The sequence below is a fragment of the Triticum aestivum genome, chromosome 2B (assembly GCF_018294505.1).
Source record: "Triticum aestivum cultivar Chinese Spring chromosome 2B, IWGSC CS RefSeq v2.1, whole genome shotgun sequence".
Lineage (NCBI taxonomy): Eukaryota > Viridiplantae > Streptophyta > Magnoliopsida > Poales > Poaceae > Triticum > Triticum aestivum.
Genome location: NC_057798.1, coordinates 100,643,946 through 100,662,578, shown reverse-complemented (window position 1 = coordinate 100,662,578; position 18,633 = coordinate 100,643,946). Strand labels below are relative to the sequence as shown.

General features: G+C 45.1%; 1 long non-coding RNA gene across 1 annotated transcript; it reads left to right on the top strand.

The window, feature by feature from the left end:
* The first annotated feature begins 14,772 nt into the window (after positions 1 to 14,772).
* LOC123043702 (uncharacterized) lies at positions 14,773 to 18,149 on the top strand. Its single transcript, XR_006419494.1, has 7 exons — positions 14,773 to 15,248; positions 16,113 to 16,199; positions 16,284 to 16,492; positions 16,571 to 16,723; positions 17,558 to 17,638; positions 17,713 to 17,920; positions 18,006 to 18,149. It is a non-coding gene; the product is annotated as an uncharacterized lncRNA (long non-coding RNA).
* The last annotated feature ends 484 nt before the right edge of the window (positions 18,150 to 18,633 follow it).

Sequence of the window (18,633 nt, the reverse complement as noted above, 5' to 3'; positions counted from 1 at the left end):
CTATGTTGCCGGTATTGTCCCCTCTCGATAGACGTGATACCGATGATGTGATCGTTGACACTGATGAAGACTCAATGCTATCTTCAGAAGTGCCAGGCAAGCAAAACCCCCTTGTTCATTCCGATACAATCCTACTCTCTCGCTCCTGCTCTCTTTTACTGCATTAGGACAACACCGATTCATCTGTTACTTGCTGCGGTAGCTGAACCCCTTTATCCTTTGCATGACCTGTCATTGCCACAGTAAATAGATGAAACCCACTAGCATGAGTAGGAGTTGTTTGAGCCCTGTTGTGCCTCATTCATGTTTGTCATGCCTGCTACTGCTTAGAGTTGAGTCAGGTCTGATTCATCGGGGATGAATCAGAGGTGTGTGAACATGTCCTACTGTGTGTGAGCTAAGTGTGTGAACACGATTTGGTAAAAGGTGTCGGTGAGAGGCCATGTAGGAGTACATGGTGGGTTGTCTCATTGAAGCCGTCCTTAGGAACTGAGTTCTGTGTTTGTGATCCATGATTCAGCTACTACCATGCATTGGGCCCTGAAATATGACCCCGCTCGACTTCTTATTCACCCTTGTCCTCTGTCCAGGAGTTGCAAGTAGTTTCTGGTGTTTGTAGTATGCTGGAGGCCGTGGACAGCGCTGACCGTAGGGGTGGGCTGTGATGCGGTAGGCACGTGGCCGGGTATACCGGGCGCCCGTTTGGTGTCACGGAACCCTGTTCACATCGTTTGGGGCTGTGAGCGAAACTCCGGCCGGATCTCCTCATGGATGGAACCCGAATAGGCGATAAACCTGGACTAGAGACTTGAGTGTTTAGGTAGGTCGTGGTCTACACCCACGTCGGCTTTCGCTTGAAGTCTGCCGAGCACATGTCGTGTGCAGACGCTAAGTGGTGGAAACATGTATGAAGAAGTACACCCCTGCAGGGTTAACATCATCTATTCGAATAGCCGTGTCCGCGGAAAAGGACTTCTGGGTTGCTTATATCAGTTCATAGACAAGTGAAAGTGGATACTCTAAAATACGCAAGATAAGCGTGAGTGCTATGGATGGCGTTCTCGTAGGGAGACGGGAGCGGATCCATAGTGGTGTATTGATATGGTGAATATGTGGACTCGTGTGCGCCACCTCAAAAGAGTTACTTGCAGTCGTAGTTCAGGATAGCCACCGAGTCAAAGCTGGCTTGCTGCAGTTAAACCCCACCATCCCTTTGTTGATAATGATGCATATGTAGTTAGTTCTGATGTAAGTCTTGCTGGGTACATTTGTACTCACGTTTGCCTATTTTATGTTTTTGCAGAGAGACTTCGGTCTCACTAGTAGTTCCGCGTGGACTTCGACGTTTAGCTTGTTACCTCAGCTACGATCTTGTGCCTCGGCAGGATCTGGTAGATAGTCAGGCTTCTCAGCCTTTTTCAGTTATAGATGTCTGTACCCAGACATGATAGCTTCCGCTTGTGCTTTGATTTGTATGCTCTGATTGTTGGGTCATGAGACCCATGTTTGTAATATCTCGCTCCTCGGAGCCTATTGAATAAATTACTTGAGTCGTAGAGTCATGTTGTGATGCCATGTTGTATTTGCACATATCGAGCATATTGTGTGTATGTTATTGAAATGCTTGGTATGTGTGGGATCTGACCATCTAGTTGTTTATCTTTAGTAGCCTCTCTTACCGGGAAATGTCTCCTAGTGTTTCCACCGAGCCATGGTAGCTTGCTACTGCTCCGGAACACTTAGGCTGGCCGGCATGTGTCCTTCTTTGTTCCTGTGTCTGTCCCTTCGGGGAAATGTCACGCGATGAATACCGGAGTCCTGTTAGCCCGCTACAGCCCGGTTCACCGGAGTCCTGCTAGCCCAGTGCTACAGCCTGGATTCACTCGCTGATGACCGACACGTTCGATGCTGGGTCATGGATGCCTGTCCCTGTAAGTCTGTGCCACTTTGGGTTTACGACTAGCCATGTCAGTCCGGGCTCCTTATCATATGGATGCTAGCGACACTGTCATATACGTGTGCCAAAAGGCGCAAACGGTCCCGGGCAAAGGTAAGGCGACACCCGTGGGAATACCGTGCGTGAGGCCGCAAAGTGATATGAGGTGTTACATGCTAGATCGATGTGGCATTGAGTCGGGGTCCTGACAACACGCAGAAAAAAAAGTGCTTCTGTGAGTGCACCAGCGCACAATACGTGGCGGAACTGCTTCTGTTTTTCAGAAGCTCCAAGCTTTTGAACAGTTTTGGGGCAAATCCTAAACGGCGCCCGCTTCTTCAATTCTCACAAACGAGAAACGGGCGCACACCCCCACACGGTGCTGGGACAGCCCGTCTTTCTTTTTTTCCATTCAAATCTGGAGCGAGCGAAAAGAAGGGTGTGCTTGCAAGGGATCTGTTGGTCGAGTTAGCACCGAATTACCAGTTTGACTAGATACCACTTGTGCGCCTAAATGTTTCTTTCGCCTCTTCTATTCATTCTCTAGGTCGTGAGAGGCTTTTGTGCCCTTGTAATTTATGTTTTTTTAAAGAATCAATGCCCCTTTTATTTCTTAAAGAACGTTGAACTTATTCCAAAATCCATGAACTTTTTCCAAATTCATGAATTGATTTTCAGAATCGACAAACTTTTTTAAAAATTTGTGAACTTTTCTTCCGAAATCATATGAACTTTTTGCCCATTTATGAACTTTTTGACAAAAAATGATGAACTTTTTTGCAAATTTAATGAACTTATTTTACAGTTGATGAATGTTTTTCAAAGTCGATGAACTTTTTTAGAGAATCAATGAACTTTCGTTCAAATGCGATGAACTTTTTTCAAATTTGTGAACTTTCTTGAAAATCGGTGAAGTTTTTTTAATACATGAACTTTTTTCTAATTTGTGATATTTTTTTAATCTGTGGACATTCAAAAAAATTTCATATTCTTTTTCAAAAATGTCATCTTTTTCTAAATAGTGCGGCTATAGTTTGGTTTAATACGTTAGCGTTGAAAACTTTCACATGGGTGTACTAGCTTTAGTGGTTAGCCAACCATGCACTTCAGAAAATCGGCGCAGGTTTGATACCTCATGAGATCGCATTTTTGCTGGTGGTTTTTCGCGCTGTAAATATGTTTTGCACTGTCAGCATGTTCATCGCATTTTTGCTGGTGGTTTTTCGCGCTGTAAATACGTTTTACACTGTCAGCGTGTTCATGGGCCGGCCCGCTAGCATGCTGCTGTGTGGGCGCCCTTTGCCTCAGCCGACGCATAAGGCGCCCGTTAGGAGCTCCCCAGTTTTGGACAGTTTCTAGAAGCTTTGGTTGGTTATTAAATTTTCTTATTTTCGGCTTTCAGTTTTTTTTTATTTTAGATTTTTTATGGATTTTTAAAAATCCGTGAACATTTTCCAATTAATGATTTTAAAAATTACATGAGGTTTTTTAGAACTCATGACCTTTTCAAATTCATAAACCTTTTTCATATTCATGTGATTTCTAAAATTGACAACATTTTTTGAATTCATGAACGTATCAAATTCATGAAAAAATCAAAAAAATTATGAAATTTTAAAATTCATAGACCTTTTTGAAAAAAATCACTATTTTCCCAAATTCATGATTTTTTATATGAAATTATGAAAATTTTAAATTATGGAAAATCGTAGCCGAGTTTTTAAAACTAGTTTGTTTCCACATGTGCTCTCAAGGATAAAAATCTATGTAGTGGCCTATAACGAGCTCCCTATGGGTCAGAAAATAAAAGTGCAAGCTCAATCTCATTCAGTGAGAAGAGACAGTTATGTCGACTATGAAGGCATCAGTGCCGACTTCATTAATCTTAAAATGATGTGCCGGCTTAGTCTCTCGCAGATGCCTATTAACATAGCATGTGCACGCTTGTTTTGATAGAGGTGATCGTATATGCGTATATATAAGCGTCTGTGTCTCTACTATGTTTAAAAAACATGCAAGCGACCGAGGGTAACACATTTGGCTGCGGGAGACTGAGCCTGCGAGCAACCGCGCGTGAGCGCTAGCTCTCCAATTTGCGCCTTAACCGGCGAAGCGGAGGGCTCCTCCTATATCACTCTTTTGGCGTCATATAGGAGCTGTGACGCACACTGCACCGTCAAGGCCCGCCAGTTCAACGTTGTTGTTGCTTCACAAGCATTATTACTTTGAGTTCACTCGGTTTTTTTTTTTGGTTTTGTCGTCTGCTTTCTAGTGCGTTTTATTTAAGCATAAAAAGATTATTTTATTTATTAAAATGTGAACACTTCTTGGTTGAATGTATATCTATTTCAAAATTACATGAATATTTCTGAAAAAGTTTGAACTTATCTGTATAAACTAGAGGATAGTCCAGCGTTGTTGCGGGAATCGACTACAATATATTTCACTAATTTGATTGTATGAAACATGCATAGTTGAATTAATAATATATAAACTAAATATATTATATTATATTTGAGTATAAGTGACATAATATAGTAAAAAACTTTTTCCCAAGCATGCTGAGTGGATCTTTGACGGGGTGGCATGTGTGATGAGATGAGATGTCTCCATGAAATCAACTAATAATGAAAAAAAAATCTCATGCATGTTGTTTTGGACCTTTGATGAGGTAACATGTGTGCATGTTAAAGATAATAGAGGTAGTGAGGATGAACTATTTCGATATATAAGATGCAAAAAATCCTTTTCATGTTTTAAATTTTGTGTTCTAGCGTATTTTCATAAATCTTCTCCGTGTATTTAGAAGTGCTCATTGTGTATTAAAAATTGGTCAATTTTTATTTGTCGACGGATGATCGTGGCCCCATTGGAGCTACAATGCAACTCCTAAATTGTTCGGCCAAGGGTTAAAACACTCCAGTCACTCCACGCATCACGATCTTCATTGTAGTGTCATATCGTCTTGCCAGTCAATGCCACTTGTCAGCTGCATTGGATTTCCTCGAAAAAGAGAGGATGATGCAGTACATTATAGATAAGTATTTCTCTCAATTAAAAACCAAGGTTATTAATCCAGTAGGAAAATCACACAGAACCTCGTTAGCAGCACCTGCACACACAAAAGAAAATACTTGCACCCAACGCGGTCAAGGGGGTTGCCAATCCCCTCACTGTTATTTGCAAGGATCAAATCTCGTAGTGGTAGATAGCTAAGATAAAATACAAAATGAATTAAAATAAAATAAATGCAACAGGGTATTTTGGATTTTATAAATAATAAAAGTAGACCGGGGGTCATAGTTTTCACTAGAGGCTTCTCTCTCGAACACATAGCGTACGGTGGGTAAACAAATTACTGTTGGACAATTGATAGAAAAATGCATAGTTATGACGATATTCAAGGCAATGATCATGTATATAGGCATCACGTCTGAGACAAGTAGATCGACTCCTGCCTGGATCTACTACTATTACTCCACCCATCGACTGCTATCTAGGATGCATCTAGGGTATTAAGCTATAAAAACAGAGTAACGTTTTAAGCAAGATGACATGATGTAGCCAAAGTAAATTGAAGCAATATGAATAAACTCCATCGTTTTATCCTTAATGGAAACAATACAAATACTTGGCATTTCCCTTTCTGTCACTAGGATAGAGTACTGCAAGATTAAACCCATCATAAAGCACCTCTCCCATTGCAAGATAAATCAATCTAGTTGGCCAAACCAAACCGATAGATTGGAGAGAAATACAAAGCTATAATAATCATGCATAAAAGAGTTCAGAGAAGACTCAGTATTCATGAATAATCTGATCATAAACACAGAATTCATCGGATCCCAACAAACACGTCGCAAAAGAAGATTACATCAAACAGAACTCCAAGAACATCGAGGAGAATATTGTGTTGAATAACAAAGAGAGAGAAGAGGCTTTATATGCCTGAAACCTGGCTAGTGCCTAGTCAACTTGTGGTGGTTGGGCCTTGCTTTGTTCGTGGTCAAGGTCGGTAATCATCGTCAAGGTCAGTAAATAAAAGAGAGACATGTCTCAAAGAAAAGAAAAAAAGATGACAAAACGCCAATATACGCTATGTAGACATACGTACATTTAGATTGAAGAGATGCGTATGTAACATGCATGCATGCATCGAGCGCACAAATGAGTATGAAGTAGGTAGCTAACCTTGACTTGATGAGAACGACAATACGTGACTATTTCATACTCCCTCTATCCCAGAATAAATGTTCTTATAATCTGGGACAAAGGTAGTACTAAATACCAATAATCATTTTAGTTAGGGTTTTTGTTTTTGGACATGTTATTTCTTAGGACCAATCACTGTAGACCAAACCAAATCTAGATGAATTAGTGTTTGATCTATGTCGGTTACATAGAGTGAAGAAAAAAAGCATAGTTTTATTCGTCCAAATCTCAACCCATTGGCATGCTCTGCTCAGGGTGTGCATGAATGACCTACTGCAGACATTGCGGCCGAAACAATCAGTGTTCACATTTCCAAAATGAACCAAGCAGCAAATCAAATAAAATAAGTAGAAAAGCATACATAGATCATGGCATGCCACTCTGGTTGAAGAATTTTATTGCATTGCAAAGTCCACAACTAGGGACAACACACAAACAATGAGTAATCAACATCAATTTCAACACAAGTTCAGTACCACAAGCTTCCAACAATTTCGGCGGAAAACAAACAAAAGCACAAGTTGCACGATCCGGCTAGTTTTGCCATTTTACAATATGATGATTCAAAAACTGGGTACTTCTCTCCTTGGTGACTCACGATCTTTTGGGGTAACCACATCATTGCAATCAATCTCAATGGCACCAACACCAACAATGGCTCAGACATTCGCCCCAAGTTGCATGTATCTCAAGCACAACACACGAATAAAGTCAACAACAATTTGACACATCGCATGAAACAATCGATTGAAACAAAATCCTTTAGCAAAAGAGTAAATTGAAACAACAGGGTGGCTTGTCAGCCTTCAAGTGAGCAGTTTAGATTCAAGAAAAAGCCATGCAGATGTTGATTACTAATCTAAGCCACACGAAAAAGCAACTGAGCCACAATGGAATTGGAAAGAGCCAATAAACAGAGACTATGGCTATGTATGAGATTTCCTACTGCAGATATTTCAGCAAAAGGTGAAACACATGATATCAACTTCAACAAGAAACATTAACAGCTGACCGTACTACAAGGAAAAACAAGACAAGCATGTACTTGCAGCCCCACTGGAGCCGTACGACTCACTGTAAGGAGACCAAGAATACATCTGATCAGAAAATTAGTAGATAAATCTCAGTTTCACTCGCCGGACACCATTCTCTCAAAATGAATTGTGTCTTGGTTTCTCACTACTTTGAATACCCAAAAAAATACTACAATGGTGCATAGAACATTGATTGACTGACACTGTCTAGCCTACATCAGTAACTGAAAATCATTGGCTTGCACTCACCAACTTTGGGGTGCTTCAGTTTTGCGAGAAATTATTACTAAAGAGTCTACCAGAAAGCAAGTAGTCTGCCAATGATCCATATACACAGAAACTGATCTAGCCCACAATAAAAGCATATTTCGCAAAAACTATATAGAGCAGCAGTAGAGGTCAGACAATCTCCCCGACTTGCTACTATATCTCCAGGAGGGGATCAATAATCTAAATTGACATTTTGGCAAAGGCCAGAGGAGCCTGACTTGTAGAAAGCAATCTCAATAAGGAAAACTAGGTAGGAATTTGGGGACTCCATCTTACATGTTCCTCTAGATAATCATCAACTGGAAATATATCTAGAGATGAGACGATTACCAAAAACAGGCTAGTGATGCATATAGATCCCGAAGATGTCACCAACAAGGTAGAGGCTCTTCTCTTAGTACGAAGAGACTGCTTCTTGTTCTTTGACAGTGACTTTGATAAGTAACATTTCAGCAATGGTTGATAAATCTCAATGGCACCAACAACAAAAGAATGGGGCCCCATGTTGCATGTACCTGTAGCAAAAAAAAGAATAATAAAGTCAACAACACATCACATGAGTCAATCGATTCAGACAAAATGTCTAGACTTAACCTTTGATCGTTTATTCAGGTTGCAAACTAAAGAGAAAATGGAATGAACAATGTGCCTTGTCAGCTTTCATGTGAGTGATTTAGATTCGAGAAAGAAGCCATAAATAAAGCTTCCCGCTCAATGGACTTTATGCCGTATTCACCAAAGCATCTCTCTTTGGGTAAACTTGCGTGAAATCCAACTCGACGAAAAATGGATGACGGCATCATATGGAAGCATACGTCTAGTGGGACTACTGGGCGACAACTACTTACAAGGCCCAATATCTTGGTTTCACTAACTTCGTCATTGAGAGCAAAGTTTGGAGATCACCCCCTCCCCATGAAGGTCAAATTCTTTGCATGGTTGGCTCTCAAAAGGATTTGGACTTTCGATATGTTGGCAAAGCGGAGTTGGCTTAATTGTGTGTTGTGCTCTCTTTGCAAGTGGTAGAATGCAACCGTGACCCGTTTCTTCATGTCGGTTTACCATTAGGCTTTGGGGCATGGTGAAGGAGTGACTTCATATTCACTCCTCTTTTTGGAATGTGGTGCGGTCCATCAAGGAGTGGTGGATCGACATTTCAAAGGTGCATATACCTAATAGGAGGGTAATGGCTTCTCTCACCATACTCACATGTTGGACAATTTGGAACGAGCTCAATGCATAGATTTTCCTCTACAAGTCTGCACCGATGCCTATTCTTCTCGCCAACATCATGCACGAAGCCACCCTTTGGTCCACTTCGGTGCCAAGCATTTTGGGAAAAATCATACCAAGAGAGTGAGTGTTTTTGTGTAATCGTGCCAAATGTAAAACTCTCTAACTTATTAGTTATTGGAGGAGGCAAAATCTTATGCTTATGTTTCTTTGCTTTACCGGTTTTACTATTTTCAGTTGTCTGACAATATGGGATGTGTCAATTGATTATGCAACACAGAGCAACAACAAAGTTTTGAGCTCGAGATGTGGATGTCGTGGTTGGCTGTAGCATTCTGAATAATCATTTCCCGAGAGAGCTCATGATTGGGGCATGAATATAACATTGACTTAAGCCTCCCCCAAGCTTGAGCGATGCTTTCTCCTTCGCGAGGCCAGAAATTATATATGTAATTACGATCACGATGAACAAGATGCATATGATAGAACTTCTGGTGAAATTATATATGTTTTTTGTACACGTTCAACATTTTCTAAATGTTTGGTTAATATTTTTCAAATACTTGTTCAAATTTTTTGAAATATTTAATGAACATTTTTCCAATACTTGTTCACCACTTTCCAAATGTTTTATGTAGATTGTTTTTTGTATGAAACTATAAAGAAACATACAAAAATAAAAGCAAAAAACAAAAACAAAAACAAAAACAGGCCCCCGCCTCCCGGCAATTCCCTGTTCGAGAAAATAACTTCATGTTCGAATTCCCACCGGCTCCAATCTCCCAAGCTGCCAAACACCCTGTCGAAGGTTGAGAGCAAAGTGACTGAAACTTGAAAAGAAAAATCAGTTGACTGATCTATAAGAGCATCTGCAACAGGCGCCGAACGCGCGGCGCGCTAAAATCTGGTTTACGGCGCGCCCATCGTCAGGTTTGGCACGCGCGCAGCGCTGGCTCCAGCAGCCGCGCTAAACTGCAGCGCGTGCGTAGCTTTAGCATGCGCGCTAAAATGCAGAGCGCACTCTCGCACAAACATTTTTTTTTGATAACTTTGTTCATAGATAGAAAACGATACATAGTAGCATAGATAAAAAGGATACAAAGATATTTTACATAGTTTCTGAAGCATAGATAGATAGAACTACGGTGCAATTAGATAGAAAAACTACGGTGCAACTTGATAAAACTACGGTGCAACTAAAAACCTACTCCCAGCCGTCATCGTCATCACCATCATCATCATCATCCTCGGTGTGTTGTCCGAGGTATCGAGCCACATGTCATCCCACCGGTCATCGTTAGGGGAGAAGATCAACGTGCCGCCCGCCTCGACGATATCGCACTGCGATAAGGCCGGTGCTTTGCGCCGACGCCTGTCGGCACGCTCTGCGCGGTGCCTTACCGTCCCCTCCGCCCAGAAGGCGTTCTCGGCGGCGATGTCCTCCGGGTGGCGCCGGTGCCACTCCGCCATGGCTCGCTCTTCCTCCTCAGCGACGAGGAGGCGGCGCTGCAGCCGAACATGGTCCGCATGGTCCTGGTCCGTGATCAGACGAGGCGGAGGGGCGATGCGCTACGCCTGCTCGCGCGTGTAGACGTCCCGAAAGTTCATCTGCGACGGCGGCCTCTCCAAACGCCATGACGCCGCGTCGTACGCGCGGGCCGCCTCGTGCGTGGTCCGGAACGAGCCGAGGCCGAGCCGGACGTCGCCGGACCGGATCTAGGCGGAGTACCAGCCGTTGGGGCGCTCGCAGACGCCGCGGTAGCCCGAAGATCCCCGGCGGCGCGGTGGCATGGTGGCGCGGTGGTGGCGGGGCGCTGGAAGCGGCGAGAAAGCTTGGAAGCGGCGAGGTGGCGAGGCGAAGGGCGCGTGGCAGTGTGGTGGAGCGTGTGGCGAGCGCCGCATTTTATAGGCTACCGCACCAGCTGCCGCTTTCTCCCGCGCGCGCTAGTTTGCCTCCACCGCTGGAGCGCGCGAAAACGGGCCGCGCGCGCTAAAAGCCCAGTTTAGCCCCCGCGCGTGTCTTTTGGCGTGGTTGTTGGAGATGCTCTAAGCGGTTTCTAAAAACACACGTTTCAAGTGCTGGTACATAATTGATCTACCAAAGCTTTGTTAAGACGTGGGCATGTCACCTTTTACATGATCAGCAACAACCGCTGGACAGTAATCATACTCCCACATTAAAGCATGGGCACCAATACATTGCAGACCTAGTTTAGCTAGTGCAATCTCTCTAGCATGCCTGAACCTCAGGCTTCGAAAACCCGGTACGCATTTCAAACTTGAGGTCTTCAAGCACCACAGCATGCACCGAGTAGCCCATGACCGGGTAGGGTTGCTAAGTGCTATAATTGGTCTTGGCTACTGCTTCTGGGAACTTATTCATTGACGTGCCGTGCCGGCGAGCTGCCAACATGTACGTCAATCAGGAGTTCACCTTGGAGCAGCTGAGCCTGATCTGGCCGTGCACCCCGGTGAGCGGCGCGATGTTGCCCATCTTGATCATGGCCGTCGTGAAGGCGCTGCTGAAGGCCGCCGCGCTCGACGCGAAGTTGCGGACGGTGTTGTCGGTGGTGTCGTTGTTGAAGAGCACCTGGTCCGAGTGCATGAGCCCCTTCTAGGATAGGAGGTCCGTGTAGTATGCGTTGTCGAAGGTGTTGGGCGTCGTCGTGTCCAACGGCGCCAGGTTGCCGTTGCCGCCGGACTGGGGGCAGTTGGCCCGGAGAGATGCGGCGTAGGGCGCGTTGATGTTGGTGTCGCCGCCGTAGATCCGGGAGCGGAAGGAGCTGCACTGCGCCTGCCCGCTGGTGTGCGGGCCTGGACGTTTGCGCCCGTGGAATCCCTTCTTCCCAGTAAAATCGTCCATGATGGCCCTCCGAGCTGCACGCACGCCAAGGAATCGAAAAAAAACCGGTTAACGACGGTGCAAAGATGCCGAACAAGGCATGCTGTTTTGTGGCTGCATGCCGAACAAGAAACGATTCGCGACGATTCGCGAAGAGAGGAGCGAGACGATTCGCGACGCTCCTTTTCTCGACTCGACTCTTCTTCTCCAATCCAACCTCCGTCCTCCCGTCCAATATTCTTTCTTCTCTCTCTCAAAAAGAAAAAAAGAAAACAAATTCCCATCAAATCAAATACAGAGAATTTGTTGCGGCCAACAAGGAAAAAATACTTGGATTCCTGAGTACGTCTGCCGCCTGGCCTCCCACGGCGAATCTGCACGATGACAGACGTTTGTTTCTCCGGCCGCACGCAGTTCGCCGGAATCCCCCTCCCCAGCGTTTTGGCCCCTGCAAGGAGGCAACCCAGCATCTGCGTTTCGGAGGCCGCCCTCGCGCGCGACAGTCGTACTGCTCGCCGGCTCTCTGCATGCATGCCACTGCGACCTCTCCGGCGACGGCAACTCCAAGCCCTCATGAATCCTTGCCGGCGTTTGCCGCATGCAGGATAAGACCAACATGCGTGCGTGCGTACGTGCAAGGCCAGCTAGGACCGGCTGGGCCTCTCGTCGCCACACCTGCCGTGCATGCATCTTCTCTTTCCTCCTCGATCCAGCGGAGCGCCTAAGCTCGTCTCTCCCGTCTCCGGTCAGCGCCATGCCACCTGACCTGCCAACTCTTCTCCGCCCACTCAAGTCCTTTCTTGCAGGAATCCGGCCGACGCACACCACAGAGCCAAATCGCGTGCTTCTCATTCTTCATTCATGTCTCATGACTAACATGACTGGCCGCAAATCCACAAGAAGGACAAATCATCCGAGAGCCCGCTGGAATCCATGTCAATCCTGCTCGTGCGTCAAGGTCCATCAGCGTCGGCGCACAAAGGCAACGTCTTTCTCAAGCTGCACGCCCACCGCCGGCGTCCGTGCGTTGGGAGCACTTCACCTCTTCCCACCGCTCCGCTGCGGGCTCAACGGACCTCGTCTTCTTCCTCCTCTCCGCTCTGCCACGCACCGCCAACGAATCAATTCCTCGTCATGCTATTGCTATACATCGCAGCAACACGGCCGGCAAATCGGAAACGGCATAGGCGGCAGGACTGCACGTCGGGCCCATGCATGGTTTCGCCCTCTCGTCCAGCCAGAGCCAGGCGCGCGCAGGCGTTCGCCTCTCTCACGGCCGCGGGGTTCGTCGGACAACCAAATTTGCTCTCCGGTCGCCGCCGCCGCCATCGCGACTTGAAACTTTTTTCCTCTGATCGATCGTCTCCCTGCCCGCGACCAACTTTCCGATTCTGCTGCCGCCGTACGGCATGCATACGCACGAAGAACGCGTCGTCGGCTCGATCATGCTCCACTCCGAACTCACACGCGCCGGCATAGTTTCCATCTCAGTGCACGTGCGACGGTCTCCAAAGTCCACGCGCCAAATGAAATACTCCATCTAGTGAGTACTCCTACTTGGTTTCATTTTTCGATACAACAAATTGTTGTAGAAAAAATAACTGATGCTATAGCTGCTAGGCTAGCTACTAGCTAGTGCACGTGCACAAAACTTATACACTTACTATATATAGCTAGGTCCTTCTCTTTTTTTTTCAAGAAATACTACCTCCGTTCCTAAATCTAAGTCCTTTTTAGAGATTTCAATATAGACTACATACCGTTCGAAATGAGTGGATTTATACTAAAAAATACATGTATATATATATATAGTCATTATTAAAATATCTAAAAGGATTTATATTTAGGGACGGATGGAGCATATAGCTAGCTCGTTCAAATGCACATGCATGCGAGCAAACGTTTAGTGGGAGCATACGTTCCCGTCGACTATGAGGCGCCTATGAGGTAACTTCGTCAACCCTAAGATGATATGCCGACTCAATCTCTCAGAGATGATCATAGGGGATATGTTGTGCATGTGTGTGTTAATAGGGGTGAATGAATGCGCGTATATATGATCGCCCACGTCTGTACTGTGTTCTAAAAAAACCTAGCTAATGCACAAAATATATGTTTTCATATTTTTTTTTATTTCATTTCATTAGAACACACCGCCACCCTCGTCGCAATCAACAACGCACTGCAACAATACCCTAGCCTTAACCTATCTACGAGTTGACACCTATGCACTAGGGTTCCAAACACCCTCACAAACATACGAGAGATCACAGGCTCAACTCAACCCCGCCGGAATCCTCATATCCTCTGTTTGCTCCCGATGTTTGTGCAGTTTGGCCCGACTTCGGCCGACTGTGTGAGGGTATCGAAAGCTTGCCCGATTCTTGAAGGCGCTGTCATGGAGTTTCTTCGATCCGCTGCATCCTCGGATCTGGTTCATCGGACGAAAGCCTTGACTCATCTGGGTCAGGCAACGACGTTGTTCCTGCAGCGTTTCCCCCCTTGGGGTGTTGCTTTGAATATCGATGATCCTTCTCCGCGCTTACCTTGGGCTCGACATGCATGGCATCACGGTTGGCAAGTGACCAACCGGTGTTGCGTGTGGTTGGCGCTGCGACTTGTGCGGCGACGACAATGGTGGAATGCGGAGCTGGGTCGTGACCTGTCCTTCTGATGTCGACGGCCCGGTTCGCCAATGAGTGCACTCATGCTTGTTTCTCGCCGTGACAGAGAAGTCAGAGCTTCATGCGTGTAAGGCTCCGGTCCATGCAGCGGTGCAGGTCATCGCCGTGATTTCATCGGGCCTGGGAGAGGTGAGAGACGGGACTAGGTTGGGGATTGCAGGGGCATTTTCGACATTTCTCTATGGGTCCATCTTGTCAGGGGCAAATCACCAAGATTTCAGCAAACGTGTGGCAAACCATTAATGACGACGAAAATGAGGGCAAATCCTGAAAGTGCAAAGAAAGATTTGGCAAATCCTCAAATTCCCCGAGAAAACACTGTCCCCGATGAAGAAGCCAAACATTCTAGAGTTAATTCCAATTAAATGAAAAAGGAGAGAGCCACCAAAGCCCCACTCTCCCTCTCTCTCTTTAATTAAAAAGAAGAAAAAATCACACCACCCCGACCCCACCTCTAGCCTGTGCGTGAAATTTTCATGCCCGCCGGGATTTTCCGCGGCCGCCTCCCAAAATTTTATCGCCCATCTGATTTCCCGCAGCCGCCCGACCGTGTGGCCCTAACCTAGGACCCAGGTCGAGCTGGTCAAGCGTCGGCTATGGCGCTTCCAGATCCGCCTTGGTGCTTCCCGATCCACGTCGCCGTTGGTTGCTTCTACCCGGGCCGCGACGGAGGTGCTCGACGTTGCCTCCACACCCACAACGCGTGCCGGGAGAGGAGCCCATGTGTGGTTCTTCTTGGGCCACGACGCGGGCGTGCGGTGGGTGGCCTCTGGCGCCCGCTCGCCGGCGCCGAACCAGGCTCGGGCTCCACGGATCTACGGGGGTCGCCTCACCCCGACCCCCTCGCAGATTCTCCCGCCCCTCCTCTCTGGTCTCTCTCTTACTGACTCATCGAAGCCCCCCCATTTCCCCGTTACATTCAAATCGCTGCCGGATTCTACTCTTCTCCATCCCTCGATCGATTGCTAGTCGGCAAGCAAACATCCATCAGTCAGCCGGCCGGACAAGGACAAGGAGCCGCCATCTACTGCTGCAAGGTCTTCATCTTGCACTTTTTTCCCATGTTGCCATCATAGTTTTGTTGTCTGCTCGGTTCTCTGTGACGTACGTAGCTGCTACTCCAGTATAATTCAGATTCGTTGTGTTATGTTCTGTCATGCTCTGTGTACCCATATCGAGCCATGGAAATTTCTAGGGTTTTGGGCTGTAGTGATGGTCCGTTTTAGTGGATTTACTTACCTCTGAAGTGCAAAATTTCCCAGGATTTTACCTTCAGCGATACGTTTTCTGGGCTGTTGATATCTTCGTCACATGTGCTTACACCTTTTTAACGCCTCCCGCCTCCCTCCCCCCTTCCTCTTTAGTCACAAAGCTATTACCTTGTTATATGGGCTATCATATAGCTGTTGCCGAGATCTTATTGCTGATCCTAGTTCCTTCCTACAGCTACAACCAGTTTCTTTTGTCTATTTTTTTCAGCTGATTTTTCAGTTCAACAGCAAAATTAGTCATGCAGTATGCTGGTTGAGACCCTGAAATTCCTCTGTATTTCTTGTAAGAACTTGGTTTATTATCTCCGGTGCATGGCAGCTAGCCTAACGCCCATGTCTCCCTCTAAGATCTCCTGTATAGGCGTATACGTAGGAGTTTATTGAGGTTTCTCTATTACAAATTCTCGTCCGCTACCCTGTATATATGTACTCGCTGTTGATGATCAATACAAGTTCACTGTTGCATCCTCTCTTACTTCTCTACAGTATTAATAGGAAATCAATTGTATCCTCATGGTGTACATTTCCAGGCCCTCCACTTTTCATAGTCTATACAAATGGCTTCATTTTTATTTTCTTTCGTTTGAGTTTTCTGCCTTGGTGATTACTTCATTATTTATCCCTTGACAGGCAGGGATTTCTATTCTTGCGATAAAAGGCAAGAAATGGTGGGCCGGTGGGGCTATGGACCCGAGGTGAAAAGTCCTCATATTAATGGTAGGCGTAACGTCTATCCATGAAAGTGGTGCTACGGGTGATGTACATTTTTCCTGTGATTTAAGCGGTGTTTGTTTCATGCAGGGAAAAACAGATTCTTTTGCACTTAACATAAGCAGCAGCCAATGATCTTAGTGGATATCAACACTCCTGGAGTGCAGATAAAGAGACCATTGTTAGTCTTTGGGTTCGATGACCCACTACAAGGACATGCAGAGATTACTTCTGATAACGTGTGTTTTCCGGTCACAAATATCCTCCTCGGGGAAGGATGTGGTTTCGAGATTGCTCAAGTAAGCAGCACTCTTCTGACACTAGTATTGATCAATCCCAACCTGTACTTACTGTGTCATATTTAAGATGCTTTGCAGGGAAGACTAGGCCTTGGAAGACTACTTCATTGCATGATACTAAGAGTAGTAGCGGAACATGGCATGGATGTGATGGTTGAGGGGGCCTTACGCAGGACCGCTTTTGGAAAGAAGATCACACATCATGGTTCCTTTCAGTCGGACCTGGTAAAGGTATAACCTTTGCGACTTCTTGCATAATCCGTTTATTTGCTTACATCACCATTAACTTGCATGAGCTTGATTCATTTAATTGTTTACATGACGCGTAAAATCTTGATATTAATGGTCACCATAACATTTAACTATTCCTGCATCGTCTGCAAGGTCTTCATATTGCACTTTATTTTTCATGTTGCCATCATAGTTTTACTGTGTGCTTGGTTCTTTGTGACACAGCTGCTACTGCAGTATTATTCATAATCGTTGTGTTCTGTTATGTCATGCTCTGTGTTCCCATGCATTGCTATCGAGCCATGGCAATATCTAGGGTTTTGGGCTATGGCGATGGTCTGTGTTGAACATCTGCTATTCTTGTGATGATCTTTGATGCAACCTGTTTTGGTGGATTTAGCTCCAAAGTGTGAATTTAGCCATGATTTAACCTTCAGTGATATGGTTTTTTGACTGCTGATATATTATCACATGTGCTTACTAATGCCTCTCCCACCTCTCTCTTTAGTTACAAAGCTATTACATGTTATGGGCTATCAAATAGCTTTGGACGAGATGTGTAGCTGATCCTGGTTTGTAGAGTTACCAACAGTTCCTTTTGTCTATTTTTTTTCTCACCTGAAAAGTATTTTTAGTCTAGCAGCAAAAATAGTACGAGTAATTTAGTATGTTGGCCAAGACCTCCAGATTCTTGTGTATTAGCAGCAAATCAATTATATCCCCATGGCATACATTTCCACGCCCTCCTCTTTTGATGGACTATAGAAATGGCATCATTTTCTTTAATTTGAGTCTTATGCGTCACTGATTACTTGACTATTTATCCCTCGACAGACAAGGATTTCTATGAGAAAAATGGCAAAAATGGTGGACGGGTAGGACTATTGACCCGAGTGTAAAGTCCTCATATTAATGGTAAGCGTAACATGGACATGTTGTGGGTGATCTAATATTTTTCCTGTGATTTAAGTGGTGCTTGTTTCATGCAGGAAAAATAGTTTTGTCCGCACCTAAATGCAAGCAGCAGTCAGTGATCTTATTGGATATCAACACTCCCGGTTGAAGAGAAAGAGACCAATGTTAGTCTTTGGGTTCAATGATGCATCACATGGACATGCAGAGATTGCTTCTGATAACTTGCGTGTTCCATTCATGAATATCCTCCATGGGGAAGGACATGGTTTCGAGCTTACTGAAGTAAGCATCAGTCTTCTGAATTCTAATACTACCATTGATCGTTCCCAACCTGTACTTTGTGTGTCATATTTATGTTGCTTTGCAGGGAAGGCTTGGTCCTGGAAGATCACATCATTGCCTGAGACTAAGAGTAGCAGCAGAATGTGGCACGCACATGATGGTTGAGCGGGCCCTAAGGACTGCTTTTGGAAAGAAGATTGCACAGCATGGTTCCTTTCAGTTGGACTGGCAATGGTATATCTTCTTTGACTGCTTGCATGATAAACTGTTTACATGGTTTATTTAGAAAACCTTGAATAGGTAAACAGAATTGTTTCTATTTCTGATGTCAAAACCGCACTAGTTAAATATCTATTTTTGTCTTATATTTTTGTTTTACAGGGAGTTATAAGGTTAATCTGCTACCTTTGCCTATAAGTAGTCCAGAGACCATACAAATAACATTCCCACTCACCTTCTCAGATTTAAATTGGCCAATAACCACAAATACCTATGTTGGCTGATATAGACAGGATATTCGTTTCCACTCGTTGAGATGCACATTTTCCCACTACTCTGCTCTTCTGCCTGCTTCACTAAAGACACGCGATGACCGCTCTCCTCTTGTGTTACATTGTGGGGTTTTAACACCTAACAATAGATCTTTTTGTTTGGCTGAAAATTGATTATTATCACCAGGTAGTTGAGCATTTCTGGACTAAACGTTGCCATAG